The following is a 25,748-nucleotide window of genomic DNA, read 5'->3' as shown; positions in this document are numbered from 1 at the left end:
AAGGATTTTGGAAATGAGAAATAGCTTTCGTTACCATCGGTATTGTAGCATTGCTTCCTTCAGAGCTGTTTGAAGCACTTGGCTCCATTATCACTGGGCTTCCATGCTGATAGGTTTGTCTCCCACACTGGATTCCACTCAAGCTGTTTAAAACTCAAGCTGAACTAAACAAGTCCTGTTTAGAGAGCTACCACAGGTGGGTTAGACACAGGCTCTGACCAATCCTTCTGTGGTGTCCGATGCGCTTTCTGAAAGGGCTGCTGTGAACAAGAAGGACACATTAAATAAAGTAGGCTTGGATGTGGACACAACCCAGAGCCAGGAAAGGTGACCTCCTCCTTTTCCTTTTTGGGTTTTCAGATCAGTAAAGCTGGATTCTTGGCTCATCATACATAGCTCATTCATGAGTATTCAATGTGAATTTGTGGTGCCATTTCCAAAGCTGGATCCAGGAACAATCATACGATATCTGCCAATACAAGCCACGGATCACGGTTTTCCTCAGGCAAAGGAATCTTTTTCCAGTAATCTACCCTTGTCTGAATGTCTTCATTCCACAAGTAAAACAAACAAACAAATAGCAAAAACAGGTAAGAGATTTGTTCACTTCCATTCCCATAGTAAACTTAATTGATAGCTTTAGAAGAGTTTTCTGATTTCAGGTATCTTATTTCTCTGTTCTCTGAAAACCAAATTGTTAGGATTTGTTCAAAGTATTTTCTCAATATTTGGACTGTTTATTGCATTTTGTATATTTCATTTGAATCATATCATTCAAATTTATTAACAGCAACATCAAGAAATAAATGACCTTGCAGAGATTCAAGGGCTTGTCTATGAGGGGACGTCTTACGGACTCTTTGGGAAATGGTATTTATAATTGCCTCTAAGAGCAGACAAGAAAATTTATCGCCATGGGCTAATAATCTTTTTAATTTTTCCTTCTGTTTATATCACTGTGACAATTCTTCCTTCAAGTTAGGTAGCAGTGGTCTCTCCTTACTGTTTCTGCACCAAGTTGAGTGGATTTGGATGCTCAGAATATTATACATTTTAAAGTAATAAAATCCAATATATGGTAATATTATTTTTGAGTGATAATAAACACATTCTCGCACATTTAAAAATTTTCTCTTTTGAAACAATGCATTTTCTCCACTGCATTCATACCCCCTCTCATGTTTTTAGGGGTGATTTCCCTAGATTTTGTGACCATCCAGGGCCTTCACAGGCAACAAAGAAGGAGCCTTCTGGAAGGTTGTGCTGTGGCATTGCAGTCTTCTCTCTCAAGTCAAATTCACTTCTATTTTAAAGCTACAAAGAAAGCTCCAACACTGTTTATATTCCTATGAAGTATTTCAGCAATTCATAGCTAATTTATCAATGACCACACAGCTGCAGGCAGTGCAGTTTAAAAAAATATACGCTCTCCCTCCGTGTTTACACAGGCTGTGCAAGCCGCGTGTGCAGGGCGAAGCCCCTGGAGTCATTAGAGAGGTGCACTGGGTGCCGCCTGTGATGGGGAGGATGTTTGCATTATAACCCAACACATCATTAAGGACACAATTGTTATTTAATGTGGCACAATCATCTTTCTACTCTTCATGAAATCCACTTAAGTAATTACCTTCTTAGCTCATTGGCTCTGTGAGCTGCCTAGCTAGAAAGGGTTATATCTAAGGAAATATTAAAAACCCGGCTCACACAATTGCCCTCTGTAAGCTGACTTGTATTTATTAACATATTCAAAATGAAGATCTTTTTCTTTTTCTGCTCTGAAAGAATGAGGGACGTTCAAGGTAAATAAGTGCTCAGAGCACTGGCAGAATTCAGAGAGAATAAGGACACATTAGCCCAAGTTCTCTGCTGTCAACCATCCTCAAAAAAGAGCTGATACCTGCAGAATGCCTGGCTCTTTGTAGCTTCACTTTGACATCTGTTTTAGCCAATCAATTTTTCATTAAAGTCAAATGCTGTTTTAGAATTTGCCTTGGCTTTCTCTTTTTTTTTTTTTAAGGCTAGAACAAATTCATGAGGAAAATATTCCTTTACAAAATCCAGTGCAATGGCTTACTAAACTGTGTAGTTTTGAAGACTTGCTTTGAATAGTCTAGATATTAAAATGAAGATTTAAAGAATGCACAGAACTTATTTTCAGAGCACATTTAAATGTCTTTCTGGCAGATTTTTTTAAAATTATGACGTGTCCGAGATGAGTCTGCAGAGATTCAGCATCATTTAAGGAGAGCAGCACCAAAGTACAGAATTGAAATTACTTGAAAACACACATCTGCATTTTAAACTTTAAGCTCGTTTTCAAAATACACTGTACAATCCATGTTTACTATAAATACAGTGAGGTAAGTCTGAAATACCTTTATCTTATTTGGTAGCTCTGTGTCTGAGCCTCTTTGTTTGAACAGAGATGTCAGCTGTATTTTACTTTATTATATAAAAAGTTTCAGAATTTAATTAAGGGTCAAGTACCAGCAGTAGATAAATGCAACAGCTAAAGCATATTTCTGATCACTCTGAAGTCTCCAATCATGAAAATTATTATCATTGAGTAAAACTGGTCTCAATGATGGTGACTGGGAGATGGTTTCTGTGTTACTCAGCCGTCATTTACATAATAATGGGTTCCAGTTCTCATCAGCACCTTTTGTTTGTACAGTGCTTACTGCTACAGTAAATTGTCAAAATGTCATTCCTCTCCAATCAGCCAGAAAATATCAACAGTAAACAAGGCACAGGAAGAAATTCTCTGATTAGAAGTGTGGCATCAGAAGAGTGGAGCTGAAGTCTCTGATCGTTTGAAACATGTTATTCCGGTGTTCCCCATAATACAGTCTCCTAGTGAATGAAAATTGCTTTTCTCTCCCGCCACCTCCACTCAGCCCCTCTAATGAAGAAATACCACTCTGCTGCTGAGGTCACAGGGAAGCCTCATGGCTATCACTGGGGATTAATAGATTTGCATTTGTATTCCTCGTGGCCACTCTGTCCCCTCTTACTGGGGATCAGCCTCCTCTTTTTTCTGGCAGAGGCTAGTGGATTCAACAGGGCTGGAGTCTTCTACACTGTGCAGTTGTTTTTGTCCCTGTTTGGTTTTCTGACTCTTGGCCAGAGAGGTTGCAGAGAATAAAGGAGCTGTGGAGAAGAATTTGGCCCATGGCCATGCTGCCATCCCTCGGAGTAGTTACAGAGAGAGTCCCATCAGCTGACTGACCAATACTCTTCTTGTTGCAGCTAAAGAGCTGGGAGAGCAGCCACCTGAGCTGGGGAGTAGCACCAGGTGGCAGTGGTGACATCTTCTAGTCATTGCCTTTTTACTTGACTATCACTTGAACTTGGAGACCAGGAACATGGAAGGCTAATAAGCCAAGTTCAAAGCCAACCTTTAGGGCATTGAACCTCACGTGTTTGGTTCCCCCTGTCTTTCAGCCCTCCCTGCACCCTATGGCCTCTTCCACATTCTATTGGGAGTGAGATACATAAAATCCACACATCTTTCTGTCCCTCAGTGAAACCTCCCCAGGACCAGGAGAGGATGAGGATGAATTAGTGCAGTATATGCCTTCTAACCATTATAGTTATAAAGTATATTAAAATTAAAGACTTCACATTGTGTTTGAAATAAAAATGAATGGAGTGGCGTCCTGCCAAGAGTCCCCGAAACCACTCTTGTGTGGAATTGAAACATTTGGCTCATATAATACTTAATTTATTTTTATGAAATGACAAGTTATACAAATGTATATTTAAAACAGAGGTGCACAACAATTTTTTGGTAAGTTTCTTTGTATTTGGACTGATATTTAAACAGAACATAAAACAACAAATTTTCCCCAAGTGTTTTTTTTTTTTTTAAGCTATCTGTTCCCCCAAATATTTCAAAACGTGATCATGTAAGTGAGATTGCCCAAGGCAAGGCCCCAGTACCTTCTTCTGGGAATGAATAGAATTTTTAAAAAATCTGTTGAAATGAAGTGTTGACATCAGAGAATATTTTGTAGTGCTTTCAGGTTTCTTGCCATGCACTTTATTTTGCTTGGTTACTTTTAATTTTCCCCCACTTCTTCTCTTTGAATATTGTCCAAACCCTTTCGATTAAGACGCTTGGGTGAATGAAAGCACCGTAGCGTTGTGCTGGTGCGTGGGTAAACGGGGGCCTGAGAAGCTGGGCAGCACAGAGAAATAGGGCTGATCAGCAGTAATTACCCTGACACCTCATGCAGTACAGGGAATTAACTCCTAGGACTTTGGGCCGAATGAAGAAGAAGTTGATGTTTCGCGTTGTGAATGCATCAGTGCCTGAACCCATTACCAGTTTAAGCGGAAATGGGAATTTACTATACACATTTTTTTTTTTTGGTTGGGAATGTAGAGCGGTGTGCAGAAAATGAGAAAGTCATTCAGGATGCTGAAGCAACAGCAAATGTGTATTTTTATTAAAGCTTTTACCTTCTGATTCTATATCCTATCCATATACGTAAATAAAAGAGGAGGACCATGGCAACCATTGTCTTGGAAAGCGTGAGCCCATTGTCTTAAAGAGGTTAGCGTGTCACCAAAGTAGGTGAAGGTATGCTAGGATGGTCCTATAGAAAGGGAAGTGCTGGAAAACACAGAGCAGGAGGGGACACACTGCTCAGAAGGCCACTAGTTAGCAGCTGCCTCTATGACCTTTAACTGCATCCATGGTAACTGGGCTGAAGATGGAGTTCCATTTTATTATCCTCACACCCACAATGTTAAGCTTGTGAATCCCATTGCAATTTAATGGCTGAAATCAGAAGGCAGATCTGTGTTCATTGGACCAGTGCCGATACCCTCTTAGCTAATGAGCGCAATAAACATTTTCATGCCAGGAAACCGGTGCAAGTGGAAATATTATGCCATACAGAAATGTATACCAAACACAAAGAAATGGTCAGTAAAGCCAGTCTTTTACATGTATTTGCATATTCTAATGTTCAAAGCTAATCATCTTTCAAGAAAAGAATAGAAAAAAGCTGCTAGACTATTAAAAACTGAGGCATACCACAAAGCTTACTGTGAATGAGAAATCTGAAGAGTTTTGAATCTAGAGTTAATGACTAGTACTGCCTGTTCTATTATTTTCCTTAATGAATCTTATTATTTGTAAATGTATGCTTCTTTTATGTGGCTCTAATACACTTGGTTCCTTCTCCCTGACTACACTGTATCTCCAGCTGAGTGAAAAACGGTTCATAAGCAGTACCCACTTGTTTTGGTACCAAAAAAGATGTTTGACCCTAAGTTTGCCCTCACAGCTATTTCACCTAAAGTTGCTCAAGAATCAGTGACAATAATGTCATATTTTCATCATAGACGATGCAATTTGCAAGGGTACATAAGCCAGGCCAGTTTATTTTGAAGTCCTAGAAGCAGCTGGGGCAGCTGACTTGGGGACCATTACCTTCTGAATGCACATTGCTGCTTTGAACCAAAGCTAGTGATGGATCATGCAGAGTTAAGTTTAGAATGAGCTGGAAACTGTATCCGAGCTCCTTATTTTATGGAAATAGTCAGTTTCAGAGGTTTAAGCATGATTAACGTATTATATGAATTTTTAAGGGTAATTTTTCAGTTTTCCCTTCCCAATAATTCTCTTTATGAAACTTACTTTTAGTATGTTAAGCCTAACAGTGTCATGTGCTGCTTGCATCAAAAGGCTATCGAGAACTATCCTTAAAACCTTTTATTTGTCTTAATAAAGCACAAAGTGATAAAACTGCATGCATACTTGCAGATAATGCAATCCATGGAATTTTCCAATCATTTCCTTCACTGTTTTCCTTAGTAGTCCTAGATTACGCTCCAACTTTATGTTGGTCCATTTATTTTCTGAGCAAAGATGAGGACTTAATAACTTTTCTTATTGTGAACAATATACACTTTCCTTATGGAACAATGCCAGGTATCCTTTGTGAGAAAAATCTTGAACCATTTTGCTGGCAGAAGCCAATTGTCCTGGAAACTACAAAGGTCAGAGAGAAAATAATTTTGGTGCTTCTTGCCTTTTAAAACAATGTCACTTTTATCATTATCAGAGAGTTTTAGGAGGGTTAAAAAAAGCCAGAGACAAAGGAAGTAAGAACTCAGAGACCTGAATAATCATGCCTGTTTACTTACTTCTAAAAGGGCAGGCTGTGCCTCCATCAGTTTAATAAAAGATGTTCTATCAATTTAGACAATTATACCAAAGATTAAGAATGTCATGAAGCTGATGAAATCTCCTAGGTAACATTAAAAAATAATATGCTTTTAGATCACATCATATATTAAATGACAACTGCCAATTTTTTTAAAAAGAGTACTCAAAATTCTTTCCTGAATGACAATTTGAAGTTAAAATACTTTGTTCTTAACAGTTAACTTCATTGACATGAAGCCTATGCTTCTTGACTCAGGAAACTTGGCTAATAAGAGCTTTTTTGCTTACTTAAGTGAAAGCGGATTGCAAGATATGGTATTTTATGGCCTTCCTGCATCTTTGCTTAATTAAAGGACACATAAGAAATGTTTTGCTAGCACATGGCCTGGTTTGAAATGTCTAAATGTGACTTATATTTAATATTTACCATCCTCTTGACTTGGCTTTATTTTATTGCCTCCTGAACAACTGCTTTTCTTATTGTTAGTCTAGGAAAAATCATCATAGGCTCTTATTAAAGAAGTGACAGTAGTCAGCTTGGGGAAGGCCAGAAGGGCGTACGACAACCCTGGCCTGACACAGCACTGTGGAGGAACAGATTCATGGTCAGTTGCTAATCAGATACCCTGTAGCCATGGGTGGCCTGATGTGTCCTGCACGTGGAGCTAGGGGAATCTGGACTCATTTAACCACCTTTGCACATTCTTGCTGTAATGTTCAGACCTGGGTGGACAATGCCACTAGGCCTGCCAGTCTTTACTACTTGAGCCCCATCTCAATAAATGTCCCTCTCTCCTTGTTTGGCCCAATTAATGAAGTCCCCAAGACCCACTGATGACCTTTGTAGATGTCAACTCGGAACCTTGGCACTGGTGATGAGATCTGGGGGTCCAGGAGGTAAGCAAATATGTCACTAGCCAGAGCCCCTAGCCTCTCTCATCTCTGGGGGAATACTATGGCTGCTTACCTCAGATTGGCCTAATGTTTCCACTGTGGTTTGCGTTGCACCAAAGTTCCTGGGTGGGAAAGTCCTACACTAATGGTATTTGGAGCTGGGGCCTTTGGGCTTTAATGAGCCATGAGGGAATAGCCCCCATGATGGCATTGACACCTTTATAAGGAGGGAAGAGAGTCTAGAGTTAGCACATGTTTTGGCATTCTGTGTGATGCCCTCTTCATAGTTAGGACACAGCAAACGAAGCCCTCTTCAGCTGCCAAGAAAGTGCCAGAACCATGGTCTTGGTCAGGTGCCGTAACTATGAGGCACATAAACTTTAATTCTTTAAGTCTAGTCTCAGGTGCTCTGCTATAGTGACAGAACACAGACTAAGACAGTCTCTCTTGCCAAAACTGTCTTCTGTTCCTCTACCTCCACCCTCCCTTCTGGTTCTAGGCCCAGCTTCTTGATTTGACACTCTATTCTGTCAGGTAGCACACCAAATGCTTCTGGGTTGCTTTTGACAGTGTATGAAAGGCCCTTTGTCGCTCTCTATTTTTCAAGGTCTGGTCCCCTCCTCAGTGTCCCTTTCTTTATATAGAAGTGAAACTACCTCCATCATCAGCATCTTACTAATTTAATAGCAGAAACCACACTCATTTATCAAGTTTTTACTGAGGACATACAGTAAGATGGCTCTACCATCTTACTGTGTGTTAAGTGTTACCATCACTTAATCGTACAGTAATCCATGGGGAAATCAAAACTGGGAGGTTAAGTAAATTATCAGAGCTTATGGAGAAAGGAAGATAGTGAGCAGTAATTTTCAGAAAGACCAACTGTGATGCATTTTTGTGGTGCACATGGGAAGATGTAAGGTTCCTTAGCTAGATCTGCAATTTGTGGAAATGGAAGATGGATTATTTTCTAATTGATTTTCTTCCAAAGATCCTAGAGACTTCATCTACTTGATTGCTTAAAGGTGTGGTAGAGCGCATGTAGGTCAGTGAACAGGCTCCTAAGACATGCCTGTGGCTTCTGTGCTTGATCTTTAATGCTCATGGAAAAGCATCAACCGTGGGTTTATGACTAGAGCACTACAGTGCCTTTCCAGCCTGGGATGTACACATGAGTAACTTTAAGCACTGTCCATGTGCCATTGACCTCCATGGCCCAGTCTAGTGTGGGGGCCAGAACTATATCCATTGGCTCAACACAAAGGGGGTGTGGGTGATAAAGATCACACATTTTTCAGTTGAAGTAGTTGCTGTTTATGTATACATACCACCCCTTACTCTCTCCTTAAGGAGAAAACTAGATGGTAATCTAGATAATACATCAAAGCATATTTTGAGTTCTTAAGAATGACTTAGAAATGAAGCTATATTTGACTTTAGAAAAATATCCAACATGTTTCAGAACCATTAGAGGGACTATGTTTAAATGGAGTTTCATCTTCCCCATCTACAGCTGCAGGCTGCATATGTGAGCACGAGCCATGTGATAGGATGAAATAACCAGGAACACACCAGGAATTCCTCCCAGAGTGGAGAAACTTTCCAGAGATTAGTGAGAGGAGCAGTTATGGCTCCAGAAGGGTCTTTTCTGATTACTCACTATATTCTGATTGTAAGGAAAAAAAAGTCCTATTGCAGAATTCTTGTGGTAAGAAGGCAGGTAAACAGGGAGAAGGCAATTTTCTAAATATATCGGTTCTCGAGTATGGACGATAACAGGAAAAATGAAAGCAAAATGTCTCAAGTGTGGCAGAATGACAAGCTAACTCTAGAGATATGGGAAAGCACAGGACTACTAGGAAGAAACAAGGGAGTTGAGAGTTGCTTTATGGGGACGAGTCAATAGCACTGAAGGAATTGAGCAAACACACAAACCAAATGACCCTGATCTTTGGGTAATAAATAAGACAATTTTCATGCACTGTGGCTCAAAATGGAATTGTAGGGAAAGAAAACCAAACAATAATTCAAAATGAAAAATCATCCCATCCCCAAATAAAAACACAACTCTTCTTATCAAATACAGTGCACCAACCAGTTCCAGTCAATGTAGGAAAGTCATTTTGGTAAAGGGTTCAATTTAAGATTCAAAAAGATTCATATCCTAAGAGCAAAGATGCTTTTCTGAAAGCCAAGACCATGACTCTGCATGTTGTATTAAGTACTTGGTACATTTTGATATTCTTTGTATTATTGCTATTCCATATCGAAATGTTAAAAGGATAAGTAGGTGAGAGAGAGAAAAGTATTTATAGGATAGAATCTGACATATGACAGGGTTTTAACAAAAATAAATGTCATTTATTGCTATGTAAGATGAGTTAAACCTAATGAAATTACGAAGTTATACTCTGCCCTCTTGTCTAATGTATTTGGGACTGTTATAATTCAGGACTTCCTTAAGTCAATGTATAAGGCTTATCAATGCTTTTATTTATTTCTGCTTTAGCATGAAAGTAACTGCACCATTCAGGCAAGTCTGATAATTCAGTTCAGCACTAAAAGAGAAACCTACAGAGAAGGAAAACATGTCAGATCAAATGCACTCTAGAACCAGACAATGGCAGACAATTTGTGTTGACACCTTAATTAGGACATGCTTTCAACTGGCCAGTCTTTGTGAGGACAGTAATTGTTTGTGCTCAGAGATGATCTAACACTCTTACTCGATTTTCCTGGTGATTCCAAAGATAGCCTAAAACTTTAATTATCTAGCACAGTTAAAGAAAGAGGCGGTTTGGATTTTCTGTGAAACCAAAATGTACATAGTTAGGGTCAAACTTTGATTTATACTGATAATTTCCCCAAACTGTGTTATAATATAGTTTTGTATCTGCATAGAACTTGTTAGAATTAAACTGCACGGATTTTGAGAGTAATTGTGTGTGTGTGTGTGTGTGTGTGTGTGTGTGTGTGAGAGAGAGAGAGAGAGAGAGAGAGAGAGAGAGAGAGAGAGAGAGAGACATACAGAGAGGGGGAGGGAGATACACAGAAAGAGAGGGAGAGAAAGTACACATATAGAGAGAGAGGGGGGAGGGAGAGAAGGGAGGGAAGGAGGGAAAGAGAGAGATATACACACAGAGAGATACACATACACATACAGAGGGGTGTGGAGAGAGAGAGAGAGAGAGAGAGAGAGAGAGAGACAGACAGAGAAAACTGAGATAGTCAGAGGCAAGTCCTTTCTACCCTTTTTGCTTGGTGGCATTGACATGGTGATTATTAAGCTGAGATGCTTGATGTCTTTCCCTGATTCTTCCCTGGTCATAATCCCCATGGTTCTAGAACGTGGGTGGGACTCTGCAGTTAAGATCAAGGAAATGCATTCACTCCCAGTGACATCTAAATATAAGAAATGGGCTGTGGGGGAATTTATTGAGGGCTAGTGTCAAGCTTTACTCTATGGTTGTACATGAAAGGAGTGTTTTAAGGATGCTTTAAATCACCTTCATTTCTTTTGAGCTGAAATCCTGCTTTCTAAGTAAGATGTGACCCTAACCTTACTTACACACATATCCATCATCGTAAATTAAGTATAGCACAGGTAAGTGTTATTCTAACTTGGGGGTCATATTATTACATCACCTACATGGGGAAATGGATAATCAATTAATGGATTCATTTTATCATTTAGCTTTTTTGTTCCTAAAAGTACAGTTCAAAAAGAGTAGCAATATAAATGCTACATAGTGTTTTTTTAGGGAAATGGTATGTTTAAGGGTGAGTAAATATTATTTTGATATCATAAAGCCACTGAACTCATTAGTTCCTTGATTTATTAAGGCACATAAAGATCATTGGGATTATCTCATCAACAGTGACTTCTACTGCTATTTCAACATCTTTCTTCTTTCACTCGCGTGCTCCCTATGCTGCTCAGCACAGTGGCATGAGCCTCTGTGGCAAATTAATTTTTTTTATTTCTCTACAATTGAAATAATAAATTATCAGTTCCTTGGGATCATTGGCTACATCTCAATCACTCAACGTGTCTAGTGGCTACCCCATAAGACAACATACCTATGAAACCTTTCCATCCATATAGAAAGTTCTACTGGAGTCACACTACATTGGTGACTTGAAAAGTGGAGAAATTCCACATCTTAATTAAATTAGCAAGTTGCTTTTTTCCCCTTTGGGATGAAAATAGATTTGTAGCTATGAAATATGACTTATGTACTCTTTCGGTTCATTTATTGCTATAACAGAACATCTGAGACTGGGAAATTTATGAAGGAAAAAGGTTTATTTAGATCATAGCTCTTAGGATCCAAAAGCATGACACCAGTGTCTGCTCAGCTTCTGCTCATGCCATGGAGGAGAAGGGGAAGAGAAAATAGTGACATGGTGACATCTAGAGATGAAAGAGTGAGCACTCCCAGAAAAGAATTAATACCTCTTAATGGCCTAATTGCCTCTTAAAAGCCCCATCTGGTCTCATTTGTCAATACTTCACAATTGGGATTAAATTTTAACGAGAGGTTTGGTGGGGAAATTCAAATCATTGCAAGCATTGTTGTATTTCTGCAACTATAGTCAGTCCTTTGTATCTGTGGGTTTTGCATCCATGATTCAACCAACTGAAGATGGGAAATATGAAAAAAATAGTGTCCATATTGAACAGGCTTAAACATTTTTTCTTGTCATTTTCCCTAACAACACAGTAGAGCAACTGTTTGCATAGCATTCACATTGTCCTCAGTATCATAAGTCATGAATAGATGATTTGAAGTGAGCAGGAGAATGTGTGGAGGTCCTTTGCAAATGCTGACCCATCAAATACTTACACAACCAAACGATTTCAAGTTACGTTGGGAAATGGAAAAGGAGACATAGAATAAAACAGTATGATCTTCAAAGACAGAGTATAACAGGTGAAATTTGAAAATTCATGACGTTTTACCTGAGGACACTTCCAAGCCATAATAAGCTATAGTCTTATTAACTTGAGTTGTTAGGAGGCAGTTTTGGGGACTGACTGAGTAACCAGAAAGTTAGGGCTTCAATTTGCAAGAGGCATGAGCCTCACTCAAGTTGGCATAAACCCTTCCTCTACCCTAGATTTCCCTCAAACAGCAGATAGTTGGAGATATTTAAGCGCATAGAAAAACATGCATGCAAAAAATTTAAAACCTTAAATTAATTAATGTAACTATAAAACAAACGTGTTGAAATCTTTTTTTTTTTTGCAGAGGATCGTCTTATTTTTTTTTCCTTTTATTATTCATATGTGCATACAAGGCTAGGGTCATTTCTTCCCCCTGCCCCCACCCCCTCCCTTACCACCTACTCCGCCCCCTCCCTCTCCCCCCAACCCCCTCAATACCCAGCAGAAACTATTTTGCCCTTATTTCTAATTTTGTTGTAGACAGAGTATAAGCTATAATAGGAAGGAACAAGGGTTTTTGCTGGTTGAGATAAGGATAGCTATAGAGGGCATTGACTCACATTGATTTCCTGTGCGTGTGTGTTACCTTCTAGGTTAATTCTTTTTGATCTAACCAAATATGATAATAACAAGGGGAAGGCAAATAGAACAAAGGTTTTGTAAGCTTTTTATATTTTATATTTTATATAAAGAAGTCTAATATTAACTCAAGCACTGCAAATAGCTTTAAGCTAGACACATTACCATTCCTAATGTATTCACTAAAAACTACAAGGAGGCATAGATAAAAAGTCTATATAAGGCTGAATGTGGAATGGAAAATGTATTCCATTATTTCAAAAGAAGGCAGTAAAAGAGAGAGACATCAGAAAAAGTAGAGATAAGTTTAAAACAAACAGCAAAATGGCAAGCTTAAGTACAAGCATATTTATATTAAATATAAATGAAAGAATTTCTACCACAAAAAGGCAGAGATTTTAGGATTGAATAAAATAGCAACATCTAACTATATATTGTCTGCAAGAGACACATTTAAAATAGATACAAATAGATTTTAAAGTTGAAAGGACAGAAAAAGATGCACTGTACTGATTATGAGAAAGCAGGGATTTATATAGAAATCCAACAAGGCTACACAAAAACAATACTACCAGAGATAATGGGAATGTTTATAATAATGAAAGAGCCAGTGCATCAGGTTGGCACAATTGTATTATGTACTTAATTATTATTATTATGTACATGATTATCATATGAATTAATAATGTATGCATAAGAATTATGATATACCCAATTATAGAATTTGAATGTCAAAAGCTCTTGGAAGTAAAAGGAAAAATTAAAAATAAAAATTATAATAGAATAGCTTACAGTCCTTTCTTGGTAATTGATAGAACAACTGGACATATTGTTTCCCAAATTATAAAAAATAGGAATGATTTATGAGTAACCTGGACCAAACTGATATTAATAGACCACAACACTCAACAACTGTAGAAGGCATGACCTGTTTAGGACATGCAGAATTTTCATCAAGGTTGTTCATATACTGGACCATAAAATAATCACCAATTTCTAGAGTTTTTCCTCTTTCAGAACATGTTATTTGAAAGGCAAAGGAATAAAAACACATTGCATAATTTCTTCTGAAATCAGGTTTTACATTTTTACAGAGTACAGATTATAACATTCAGACAGAATTCGCTAAGGCATTTTTAGTATCTCTATAAACAAAATTATAATTAGACTTTGTGCAGAAACTGAAATGTAATTTGTCAGTAGAACCAGATAGCTCAATATGGATTCACTGGACAGAAAACTAAGATGGATATAGCTCTAAGATGCTAAAATTAGCCAATGCCACTAGATCTGTCTACATTAAAAATAGATAAGTGATACTGCCACATTTTGAAAGAAATATAAAGTGAAAAATGTTTTGTAAGTTAATTTGTTGGTATGTTTCATAAGTCTTGGAAAAGATTCTCATACTTCACTTTCAAAAGAATACTACCCAAATGTTCCAATTGTATATACAAAAATCCAGGGCAGTTATTGATAACAGTGAAAAGAACATTTAGTTTATTATAGACTATTATTCACATAGGATAAGTTGATAGCATATTCCTGAACAACGGAAAGTATATATTTGTACAGATGTTCCTCAATTTATAATGAGATTACAGTTTAACAAAGTCATTGTAAATTGAAAAAGCATGAAGTTGAAACTGCTTTAACACAAAAAAACCTATCCAGCATAGTTCATTGTATGGTGTCAATGGTTCCCTCTCGTGATTACGTGCATGCCTGGGCGCTGTGGCTTTGCCACTGTCTGTATCACAGGAGAGTACCTTATTGCATATTGCTTGCTTGGGAAAAAAACCAACAGTCAAAATTTCAAATATGGTTTTTGCTGAACACATACTGCTTTCAAACCAATGTAGAATTAAAAACTCCTAAACTGAGCCATCAAGCCAGGAACCATCTGAATCTGCATTAGAAAGTTATGGAAGAATATCAGAAGTATTAATTGTTTTCTGTAGTACTTGCTTCTTTGTTTGTGATTTCCTTAACAAATGTTTCTTTAAGATTGAGGAAGACTATAGCAAGTGGAGAGATCTCCCATGCTCATGGATTGGTAGAATCAACATAGTAAAAATGTCGATACTCCCCAAAGTAATCTACATGTTTAATGAAATTCCCATCAAAATTCCAATGACATTCATTAAAGAGATTGAAAAATCTACCATGAAATTTATATGGAAACACAAGAGGCCACGAATAGCCAAGGCAATACTCAGTCAAAAGAACAATGCAGGAGGTATCACAATACCTGACTTCAAACTATATTACAAAGCAATAACAATAAAAACAGCATAGTACTGTCACGAAAACAGACATGAAGACCAGTGGAACAGAATAGAGGACCCAGATATGAAGCCACACAACTATAGCCAACTTATCTTTGACAAAGGAGCTAAAAATGTACGATGGAGAAATAGTAGCCTCTTCAACAAAAACTGCTGGGAAAACTGGTTAGCAGTCTGCAAAAAACTGAAACTAGATCCATGTATATCACCCTATACCAAGATTAACTCAAAATGGATCAAGGATCTTAATATCAGACCCCAAACTCTTAAGTTGATACAGGAAAGAGTAGGAAATACTCTGGAGTTAGTAGGTATAGGTAAGAACTTTCTCAATGAAACCCCAGCAGCACAGCAACTAAGAGATAGCATAGATAAGTGGGACCTCATAAAACTAAAAAGCTTCTGTTCATCAAAAGAAATGGTTTCTAAACTGGAGAGAACACCCACAGAGTGGGAGAAAATATTTGCCAACTATACATCAGACAAAGGACTGATAACCAGAATATATAAGGAACTTAAAAAACTAGATTCTCCCAAAACTAATGAACCAATAAAGAAATGGGCAAGTGAACTAAACAGAACTTTCTCAAAAGAAGAAATTCAAATGGCCAGAAAACACATGAAAAAATGCTCACCATCTCTAGCAATAAAGGAAATGCAAATTAAAATCACACGAAGATTCCACCTCACCCCTGTTAGAATAGCCATCATTAGCAACACCACCAACAACAGGTGTTGGCGAGGATGCGGGGAAAAAGGAACCCTCTTACACTGTTGGTGTGGGAATGTAGATTAGTACAACCACTCTGGAAAAAAATCTGGAGGCTACTTAAAAAGCTGGACATCGATCTACCATTTGATCCAGTAATACCACTCTTGGGGATACACCCAAAAGACTGTGACACAGGTTACTCCAGAGGCACCTGCACACCCATGTTTATTGCGGCACTATTCACAATAGCCAAGTTATGGAAACAGCCAAGATGCCCCAGCACTGACGAATGGATTAAGAAAATGTGGTATCTATACACAATGGAATTCTATGCAGCCATGAAGAAGAACGAAATGTTATCATTCGCTGGTAAATGGATGGAATTGGAGAACATCATTCTGAGTGAGGTTAGCCTGGCCCAAAAGACCAAAAATCGTATGTTCTCCCTCATATGTGGACATTAGATCAAGGGCAAACACAACAAGGGGATTGGACTATGAGCACATGATAAAAGCGAGAGCACTCAAGGAAGGGGTGAGGATAGGTAAGACACCTAAAAAATTAGCTAGCATTTGTTGCCCTTAACGCAGAGAAACTAAAGCAGATACCTTAAAAGCAACTGAGGCCAATAGGAAAAGGGGACCAGGAACTAGAGAAAAGGTTAGATCAAAAAGAATTAACCTAGAAGGTAACACACATGCACAGGAAATCAATGTGAGTCAATGCCCTGTATAGCTATCCTTATCTCAACCAGCAAAACCCCTTGTTCCTTCCTATTATTGCTTATACTCTCTCTACTACAAAATTAGAAATAAGGGCAAAATAGTTTCTGCTGAGTATTGAGGGAGGGGGAGAGGGAGGGGGCGGAGTGGGTGGTAAGGGAGGGGGCGGGGGCAGGGGGAGAAATGACCCAATCCTTGTATGCACATATGAATAATAATAAAAAAAGGAAAAACAAAACAAAAAAACCTCAAATGTTTCTTTAAAAATCTTTCATAGTATACTTCTTGGTCAAGACTGTGCCCTAATTATGTGGTTAAGATTACAATTAACATGCAAGGATTTCACATTTTTTCATGCTTTGTATCTATAAATCTCATTTAATTCTTGCATCAGTAATTATTTCCATTTTTGTAGTGGAGGAAATTGAGGAAAAACATAGAGATTGAATAATTTGCCCATGCTCATACAGATGGCATTTGGATTAAAGTGATATTTGAACTGAAGAAAGCTGACTGTTACGCCTCTGTTCCTGAGCTATACTTCTCTGAAGCCCTGTGCCACCAAAGCCTCTCAAACACATGTCTATCTGTGATAGACACATTAGTAAAAGAGAAAACTGCTCAATAAAAAAGATTTATCTTCAAGTAGACCAACAAAGAAAGGTAAATGTAAAGTTATGAGACCAGTGAAGATATATACAGACTTCAGGTCTGGAAGTAAGTAGGAATGGAAGGAATTTTGCTACTGTGGGTAACAGGGCCCAAGGGTACGACAAAAATGTCAGGGTCAGGAAATTGGGATTGCTGCTCTCAAAGAGGATTGGAGAGCAACAATCAGGTTGATGAAAAAAAAGACTGAAAAAGCTCATCCTGGTTGCCCTCAGGAGCATGAGCCCAGAAAAGAGGAAGGCACTGGCACCACTCTCTCATCAGGAGCAAAGGTAGGTAAGACATTCAGTGAACACAGCAGTAGAGTGCCACCTGACTGCTGAATTCTTGGTCCTGGAGTTGAGGCCCTAGGAATGGCAGGTGAAGTGCCAAAAAGTGCACTGTACACAGGGTGAGCAAGAAAGAGGAGGAAGTGCATATAAGAACCAAACATCCCACATATGAGCCTACAAATAAAAATTTCAAACTATATTTAAAAGTTCTAGTGCTGAGAAAGAGCCAAACTAACAAAAATACAACATAAATTCACTATATACAAAATTAAAAGGATAGAGGAATCTTGAAACAGATTTTGAGGGTATTACAAATTGTTAATGAGATAAATGAGGAATCACATGAAATGAGAATAATGAATCACAAAATACAGAGGTTAAATAAATGTATTTAAGTAAAAGAACAAGTTGGTAACCTTGGAAATAAAAAAGCAATTCATACAAAAACTAAAGAGATAAATTCTACATTGAACACATTCAAAAGGGAATAAAAAATTGAGATAGTACTGACAATTTCACACAGATTTTATCTATATCATCTATGTATCCACCATCTATTTATATCCCTTATCCATCTCTATCACCTATGTATCTATCCATCGTCTATTTCTATTTATTACCTATCTATCTATCTATCTAGCTAGCTAGCTATCTCCTTTCCTAACTACCTATCCATCCATTCATATGTGCAAGTGTATACACGTATAGAAATGGGTAGATAGACATTATTCTTACATTTCTACCCCAAATTTTTTTATCCTAAATTTATTGTGAAGAAAATATATGCATATAAATGTAAACCAATAAACTTTGGGAGATAGGTCAAAAGGTTCTGATGTAGATCCAACAGGACTTCCAGGAAAAGAAAATAGAAGGAATAATGGGGAAGTAATATGACATAAAGTGATGGCTGAAAAAATGTCTAGTATTGAGCAAAGATATGAGTTATAATTATGAGTCACTATCAAGAGACCTAACCTAGGTATAATTGAATTCTAGAAGGAGAAGAAAGAGAGATAGGGTCAAAAATCACAAAGCAATAATGGTTGAAAACTCCCTAATTTGGGGATATTCCAGCATTCAGATATAGGAAGTATAGAGATCACCAAATAAATTCAACCCAAAGAAGAATTTACAATGATATATAATAATCAAACTGTCAAAACCCAAAAACAAAGATTGAGAACAGCAAGAGATAAGAAATACATCACATACTAAGGAGTAACAGTGTTATTATCAACAGAAACCTCACAGATAAGGAGAGAGCAGGATGATATATTCAAAGTGCTAGAGGAAAGCAAACAAACAAACAAACTGCCAACCAAGAATGCTTCGCCCAGAAAAGCTGTGATTCTGAAATGAGGAAGAAATAAAAATTTCCCAGACAAATGAAGCTAAGGGAGCTCACCACCACTAGGTCCACCTTTTAGGACTTGCCAAAGGGATTCCTGAATTCCCAAAACAAATATCAACGAAAGGCAGAGGATCAGTAACAAAATTTACAAAGGTGTAGAACTTGGTGGTATAAGTAGTAGAGATCAATATTCAGAATACCCTAGAATAGCAATGGTTGTGTGTAAAATAACTTTATTCCTGGTATAAGGATTAAAAGATAAACTTCTAACAACGGTAGCTAAAATAGTCAAGGTATTCATAAACCAAAATGTACAGACATCAGAAAGTAAAATGTGTACAGTTGTGTGTAATCAAAGTTAAATTGTTATCCGTTTGAAATAGACTGTTGGAAGATGTTTTATGTATGATTCATGAAAACCCAAAGCAAAAATCTATAGGAGAAACACAAAAAAAATTAAAGTTCAACACTATAGAAAACATCACTCCATTAGAAATATAGCAAGAGAGGAAAAAAGGAGTGAAAGTCTCTACACAACAAAGAGAAAACAATTCACAAAATAGCAGCAGTAATTCCTTATTTATCAATAATTACCTTGAATGTAAATGGATTAACTTCTTCAATAAAAAGATATAAAGTGACCAAAGGGATTTAAAAAATAAAACAAGACCTGCTTATACACTGTCTAAAAAGTCTCCTTTCATTTTTAAGGACTCACATAGCCTGAAGTGAAGGGATGGGAAATCATATTCCATGGAAGTGCGAACCAGAAGAGAACAAAGGTTGTGCTTAAACTAGAACTTGTAAAATATACAAAGGAGGACATTACATAATGATAAAGTGGTCAGCTCACCAAAAGGATGTGAGAATTGTGAATATGTGCATCCAACAATGGAGTACATCAGTACATAAAGCAAATATTAAAGGATCTAAGGAAGGGAGATTACAACACAAAACCATACCTCTTTCAATAACTGTCTGGACAGCTCATTCAGACAGAAAACTGAAAGAACTTTGGCCTAAAACAACTCTTTATATCAAATGGACCTCACAGACTTACACAGAATATTCCCTCCAACAGCAAATGAATAAACAACCTTCTCAAATGCACACTCTCCAGAACAGACCATATGGCAGGCCTCAAGACACGTCTTGGCAAGTGTAAGAAGACTGTCATTATATCAAGTTTCTTTTCTGACCACAATGACATGAGAGTAGAAATTAATAACAAAATGAATTTCAAAAAATTCACAAGTGCATGGAAACTAAACAATATGCTCCAGAACAACTGAAGGATTAATGAAAAATGAGAAGAAATTTAAAATATTTTGAGACAAAGAAGAAATGGAAACATAACATACCAAAATTTGTGGAATGCAGCAAAAGCAGTTCTAAGAGGAAAGTTTACTGCAATGACATCAAAAAGAAGACCATCAACAAACAATGCTACATCTCAAGGAAATAAAGATGAAAGTAAACCCAGTGGCAGCAGGAGAGAAAAACAACACAGAAGAGAGCATAAATAAATGAAATAAACATTAGAAAAAATACAAATGATTGATACAACTATGAGTTGGTTATTTGAAAACATAAGCAAAATTGGCAAAATTTAGACTAACCAAGAAAAAAAATTTAAAATCAGAAATGAAATCGTGATATTCTAAGAATCATAATAGACACTGCAAACAATTACATGGCCTGAGTGAACCCCAAATGCCCAAAAGCTGAACAACTGAAAGGAATTGGATAAATTTCTGGGTACATATAATCTACCATAACTGAATCACAAACATATAAAAAGTCTGATAGACTATTAACAAGCAAGGAGAATGGAAAAAAAAAAATCCAGGACCTGGTGGTTTCACTGCTGACTATAGAAAACATTTAAAGAATTAATACAAATTGTTCATAAATTTCCCCACAAATTTGAAGAGGAATTAATATTTTCAAACTCATTGTCTGAAGCTAATATTACCTTGTTATCAAAGCTAGACCAGGACAACCAGGACATCACAAACCAGAAGCCAAATATCATCAACCAAACACTAGAAATCAAATTCAACAACTCCTTTCTTTTTGCGGTACTGGGGTTTGCTTGAATGCAGGGCCTCACATTGGTAGGCAGGTGCTTTCCCACTTGAGCCATTTTGCCTGCTAAATTCAACAACCTTTTAACAGGATCATTCATCATAGTCCAGTGGGAGTTACTCCCGGAATGCAAGAATGGTTCAACATTTGCAAATCAATAAATGTGATACACAAATTCACAGAAACATGAGATCATGTTATGAGGTTCGGAACAAGCATCTAGTGGAAAAAACATCTGGTGGAATTTGAAGTCCTTTCCTACAAGATATGGAATAAGAAAGGATGCTCATCTCACTCCTTCACCGTAGCATTAGGAGTCCTTGCCAGAATAGCAAGAGAAGAGAAAGAAATGAAAGGCACAAATGGAAGACTTAAGAACAAGTTCATACTTACATCTGGAATCTAAAGTAATTTAATTCATAGGAACAGATAATAGAATGAATGGTGGTTACAGAAGCTGGGGTGGGGGAGAATGGGGTAAAAAGCCTGAGTCAAACAGGAGTAGTAAGTTTGGTTATTTTTAGATCAATTGCATCCAGAATGGTAAGTATAGCTAATAATTGAGTATGTACATTTCAATATTGCTACAAGTAAATCTCAAATGTCTTCATCATTAAAAATACCAAGTGTTTGAGGTGATGAATAGGTTAAGTAGCCTCACTTAATCTTAATCATTCCACATAACTTCATATCCTATATATATGTATATATATATTATAATTAGTCAATATAGAAGAAAAAGATAGGAATCCTTAAATTAAAAATACCCTCCAAATAAAGAACCCCAAACAGAAAGAAAAAAGAAAACCACATCTATACATTATAGTGAAACAGTATAATATAAAAGAGCCCATCAGAAAGAAAAGACAGCACATAGGTCATTGACAGCTGACTTTTTATTGGCAATAAATGATACCAGAAGACAAAAGAGGAGTAGCCTCAGTTCATTAGCCTTGAATTTCACAATAAGGAAGATGGTTTTTCAAAATTCAGAAATACTGGAATAGAGTTCATTGCTTGCAGATCTCATTGGAAAAAATCCTAATAAGTATTTTCCTAGCAAGAAAAATAAATATGCGTAGTAGGATCATGAAATAAAACTGATAATATAAATGCTGATATAACAGCACACCCTTAGCTTTCCCTTCCTTCGTTACTTCTTTCCTTCTCCTTCCTTCCCTCCTTCCTTCCTTCCCTCCTTCTTCCTTCCTTCCTTCCTTCCTTCCTTCCTTCCTTCCCCCTTCCCTACTTTCCTCCCCAAACTCTCTCTCTCTCATTGTGTAGCCCAGGCTGGCCTCAAATTCGTGACCCTTCTGCCTCAGGCTTTCAAGTGCTAGGATTACAGATGTGCATTGCCACACCAAGTCCCTTTTTTCTTTTGTTTCTAATTATTTTTACTGTTTAAAACAGTAATCAGTAACAATAGTAACACAGAGGGTAGGAGAGGGAAGGGAGAGAGCACAAGGGACAGGGGATGCTGTCCTGTGTGTAGTTAATGCAAGCCAAGGCCCTTGTTTCTATGAAGAGAATAGAGACACCAAATCATCATCAATCTGTTAAGAAACACTTATAGTTAACATTCTGAGGTCATTAACAAAAAGTATACAGGAACATTATCAAATACATGGAAATCAGGATTAGAAGTAAAGGAAAAAAGATGCAAAGAAAATACAGTCAAACTAGTTCCAGATATCCAAATATATCAGTGATTGTGATGAATATTTATGAATTAAGCCCATTTATTACAGGCTTAAAACTATCAGAGTGAATTTTTTAGAATATAAAACTATTTTTTTGTGGTATTGGGGTTTGAACTCATTTCTTTGTGCTACCACTTGAACCCCTCCGCCAGCCCTTCTTTTCTTTGGTTATTTTTGAGATATGCCTTTGAGATATGCCTGGGTTGGCCTGGACTATGATCTGGTTCTTTGTGCTTCTCCTGTTGCTGGGATGACAAGTGTGTGCCACTGTGCCTAGTCATTGACTGAATGGGTTCTTGTGAACTTTATGCCCAGGCTGGTCTCGAATCACAACCATCCTGATCTCTGACTTTGGAGTAGCTGGGGCAACAGATGTGAGCCACTGGCACCCAACTAAAATATAAATCTTGGCTTATGTGAAACAATGCCACATAGAAATACTGAATGTAAAAGAGCAGAAACAGGTCTCATTAATTCCAAATGTTGTGTAGGAACATTTAATGTCAAATAAAAATAGAATTGATGGCAAAAGTGATCATTATGGTTAAAGAGAGAAATGTACAATTTTATCAATTAAAGAAACCAACAGTCTATGTGAGCATATATGTACTTTTAGAATTTAGAATGATTCTGACCTTGAAGATGTGAAAGGACAAGTCTACCCTACCCCCTCCTCCCCTCTACACATCCCAGACAGCAAGACCTCGTACGGGATTAATTTTTTTCCCTCCAGAAGTTTCTGCTATTTTGCTGTTCAGTTTCTATGAGCTGAAAGAAGTAGTATCTTTTAAATTTTATTTTTTGTTATCGGTATAGTTTAACTCTTCTTGTTTAGTCATAGACTCAGTTAGAGAAAGTAATATCAAACATGTCCAACGGAAATGAGCAAAATACATAACAGTATTTGCTAAGGTGGAAGAAAGGGGTATTAATGCTAGAAGATAAGGTGTGTGCTGTGCAGAAACACCAGGGTCACAGCCAGGACCCTTGTTTGGTGAGCAACCTCTATTTGACAGTTGAGAGCTGCTGAAGGTGGGAAGCTGATGTCGACAACCTCCTTGCAGGATCACCGAGATGTAGGGAATATTAAATCATCTTCGGAAGCCTAGAATGGAAAAGAAAATCAAGGATAGGCCTAAAAGTGCCTTCATTTAAAAATCTGGAATGCTAGTGCAAACTTCATTTAAAAAGAGTCAAAAAATCTTCCAGACAAACGTTGTAGGCAACATGTAAACTGAAGCCAGGGCTTCAAGCAATTCTGGTCTCGAAGCAAAAGAAGTACAATGTGGTTGCAAAATATTAGACCTAAAAAAAAGCACACTTGGGCATAACTTAAAAAATTCCTTCAAATATAAGTAGTGGTCAAATTCATCCAAAGTATGCAGTAGACAAGTATTAATTTTTAATATTTTAAACATCAATAAAGAACATATTATGGTGATACTTTCTTGCCATTGCTCAAAAGTTAGAATATACTTCTCTTTTGGCCACCAGAATGTGTGTTCTTTTGCCAAACTGGGGGGAAATCTAGGAGTTTGTCTGAGGCCTTTATAAAAGGCTACTACAACAGAATGGCTGAGACCAAGTAATTACAAAGAACATAAATTTATTTCTTAGAGATCTAGAAGATGGGAAGTCCAGGTCAAGAGTCCCATCTCCAGGGAGGGGCTTTTTGCTGCATCATCCATGGTGGAAGGCAGAAAGGCAAGAAAGTACACAAGACAGTAAGTGATTGAACTCACAACATCAAGCCCCTTTTACAATCTGCATTAACCCATTCATGAGGGTGGAGCCTCCGTGACCTAAATGCCTCACTTTACGCTCCACCTCTCAAAGTTGTTGCATTGGAGAGTAAGTTTCCAGTGCATGCTCTTTGGGTGCACAGTCAGACCACAGCACTGCTCTGTAGTCTATCCCTTTTATTCCTAGAATTTACAAAGTGACTTGAACTGGAACTTTTCAAGTTCTCATTTGAATCTTGCTGAAATAAAATGATGCTAGCTGAAGGAAGGTAGTTAAATTCTTAATCTAGTTTTTACATTGATGTTTTAAATATTTTGATATGGATCAATGTTCAGCTCTGTTTTGTGCCTCCTCTCCTTTCCCAAGTTCCTCTCCAGATCCTTCCAGAAGAATCACAGCTACTGTTGATGGCAATGGGATGGAGCAGTGCTTAGAATGAATGAAGACACCATCCCTAGTGACCACCATTCATACATCAGCAGGCACCACAGTCACTGTTGACCAGACTATCACTTCCCAGAGCACAGGTAAAAAATATTTCCTCTATTTTTTTTATTGTTTTATTATTCATATGTGCATACAAGGCTTGGGTCATTTCTCCCCCCCGCCCCACCCCCTCCCTTACCACCCACTCCGCCCCCTCCCTCTCCCCCCTCAATACCCAGCAGAAACTATTTTGCCCTTATCTCTAATTTTGTTGTAGAGAGAGTATGAGCAATAATAGGAAGGAACAAGGGGTTTTGCTGGTTGAGATAAGGATAGCTATACAGGGAGTTGACTCACATTGATTTCCTGTGCCTGGGTGTTACCTTCTAGGTTAATTCTTTTTGATCTAACCTTTTCTCTAGTACCTGTTCCCCTTTTCCTATTGGCCTCAGTTGCTTTTAAGGTATCTGCTTTAGTTTCTCTGCATTAAGGGCAACAAATGCTAGCTAGTTTTTTAGGTGTCTTACCTATCCTCACCCCTCCCTTGTGTGCTCTCGCTTTTATCATGTGCTCATAGTCCAATCCCCTTGTTGTGTTTGCCCTTGATCTAATGTCCACATATGAGGGAGAACATACGATTTTTGGTCTTTTGGGCCAGGCTAACCTCACTCAGAATGATGTTCTCCAATTCCATCCATTTACCAGCACAATATTTTCTTTATCATGAAACCCTAGAGGGAAAGTAGAAAACCAAAAAAACAACTAGCTTTCTACACAGTCATTTTACTTGAAATTGTCAGTTTTATATTAGTAGTAAGCCCAAACTTGTTTTTGATTACATCACTCTCAATCACTATACGTTTAATGTACAAAAACATATACATTAAAATAGCCTTCTTACACCTGCAAATTACTTTAAAAATATAAGTTCTTATTATTTCCTGTAATTAACTACTCATTTGGTTAACAGCAATTAAATGCAGTCTATTGTAAAATCTCTCTTGTGTGATAATTATACATATAGTTTTTAGAGCTGCTTTTTTTTTTTTTTTTTTGAGGAAGAGGAAGAAATTTACTCTTGCCTGGAACAAAAATAGAGCAGTGAAAATATTTGCTATAAAATAAACAAGTGATTTGTGTTTAAGGTTACTGAGCAAGTAATGTTTTAAAAA

The 25,748-nt window shown here is 37.4% G+C and overlaps 1 long non-coding RNA gene across 1 annotated transcript; it reads left to right on the top strand.

Annotated features, from left to right (window-relative positions):
* The first annotated feature begins 368 nt into the window (after positions 1–368).
* On the top strand, positions 369–24,667 carry LOC141415065 (uncharacterized). Its single transcript, XR_012440089.1, has 4 exons — positions 369–590; positions 2,185–2,360; positions 24,025–24,131; positions 24,517–24,667. It is a non-coding gene; the product is annotated as an uncharacterized lncRNA (long non-coding RNA).
* Positions 24,668–25,748: the final 1,081 nt, after the last annotated feature.

The sequence above is a fragment of the Castor canadensis genome, chromosome 12 (assembly GCF_047511655.1).
Source record: "Castor canadensis chromosome 12, mCasCan1.hap1v2, whole genome shotgun sequence".
Taxonomy (NCBI): Eukaryota; Metazoa; Chordata; class Mammalia; order Rodentia; family Castoridae; genus Castor; species Castor canadensis.
The sequence above is the reverse complement of the archived record's forward strand: the minus strand, read 5'-3'. Positions and strand labels throughout refer to the sequence as shown.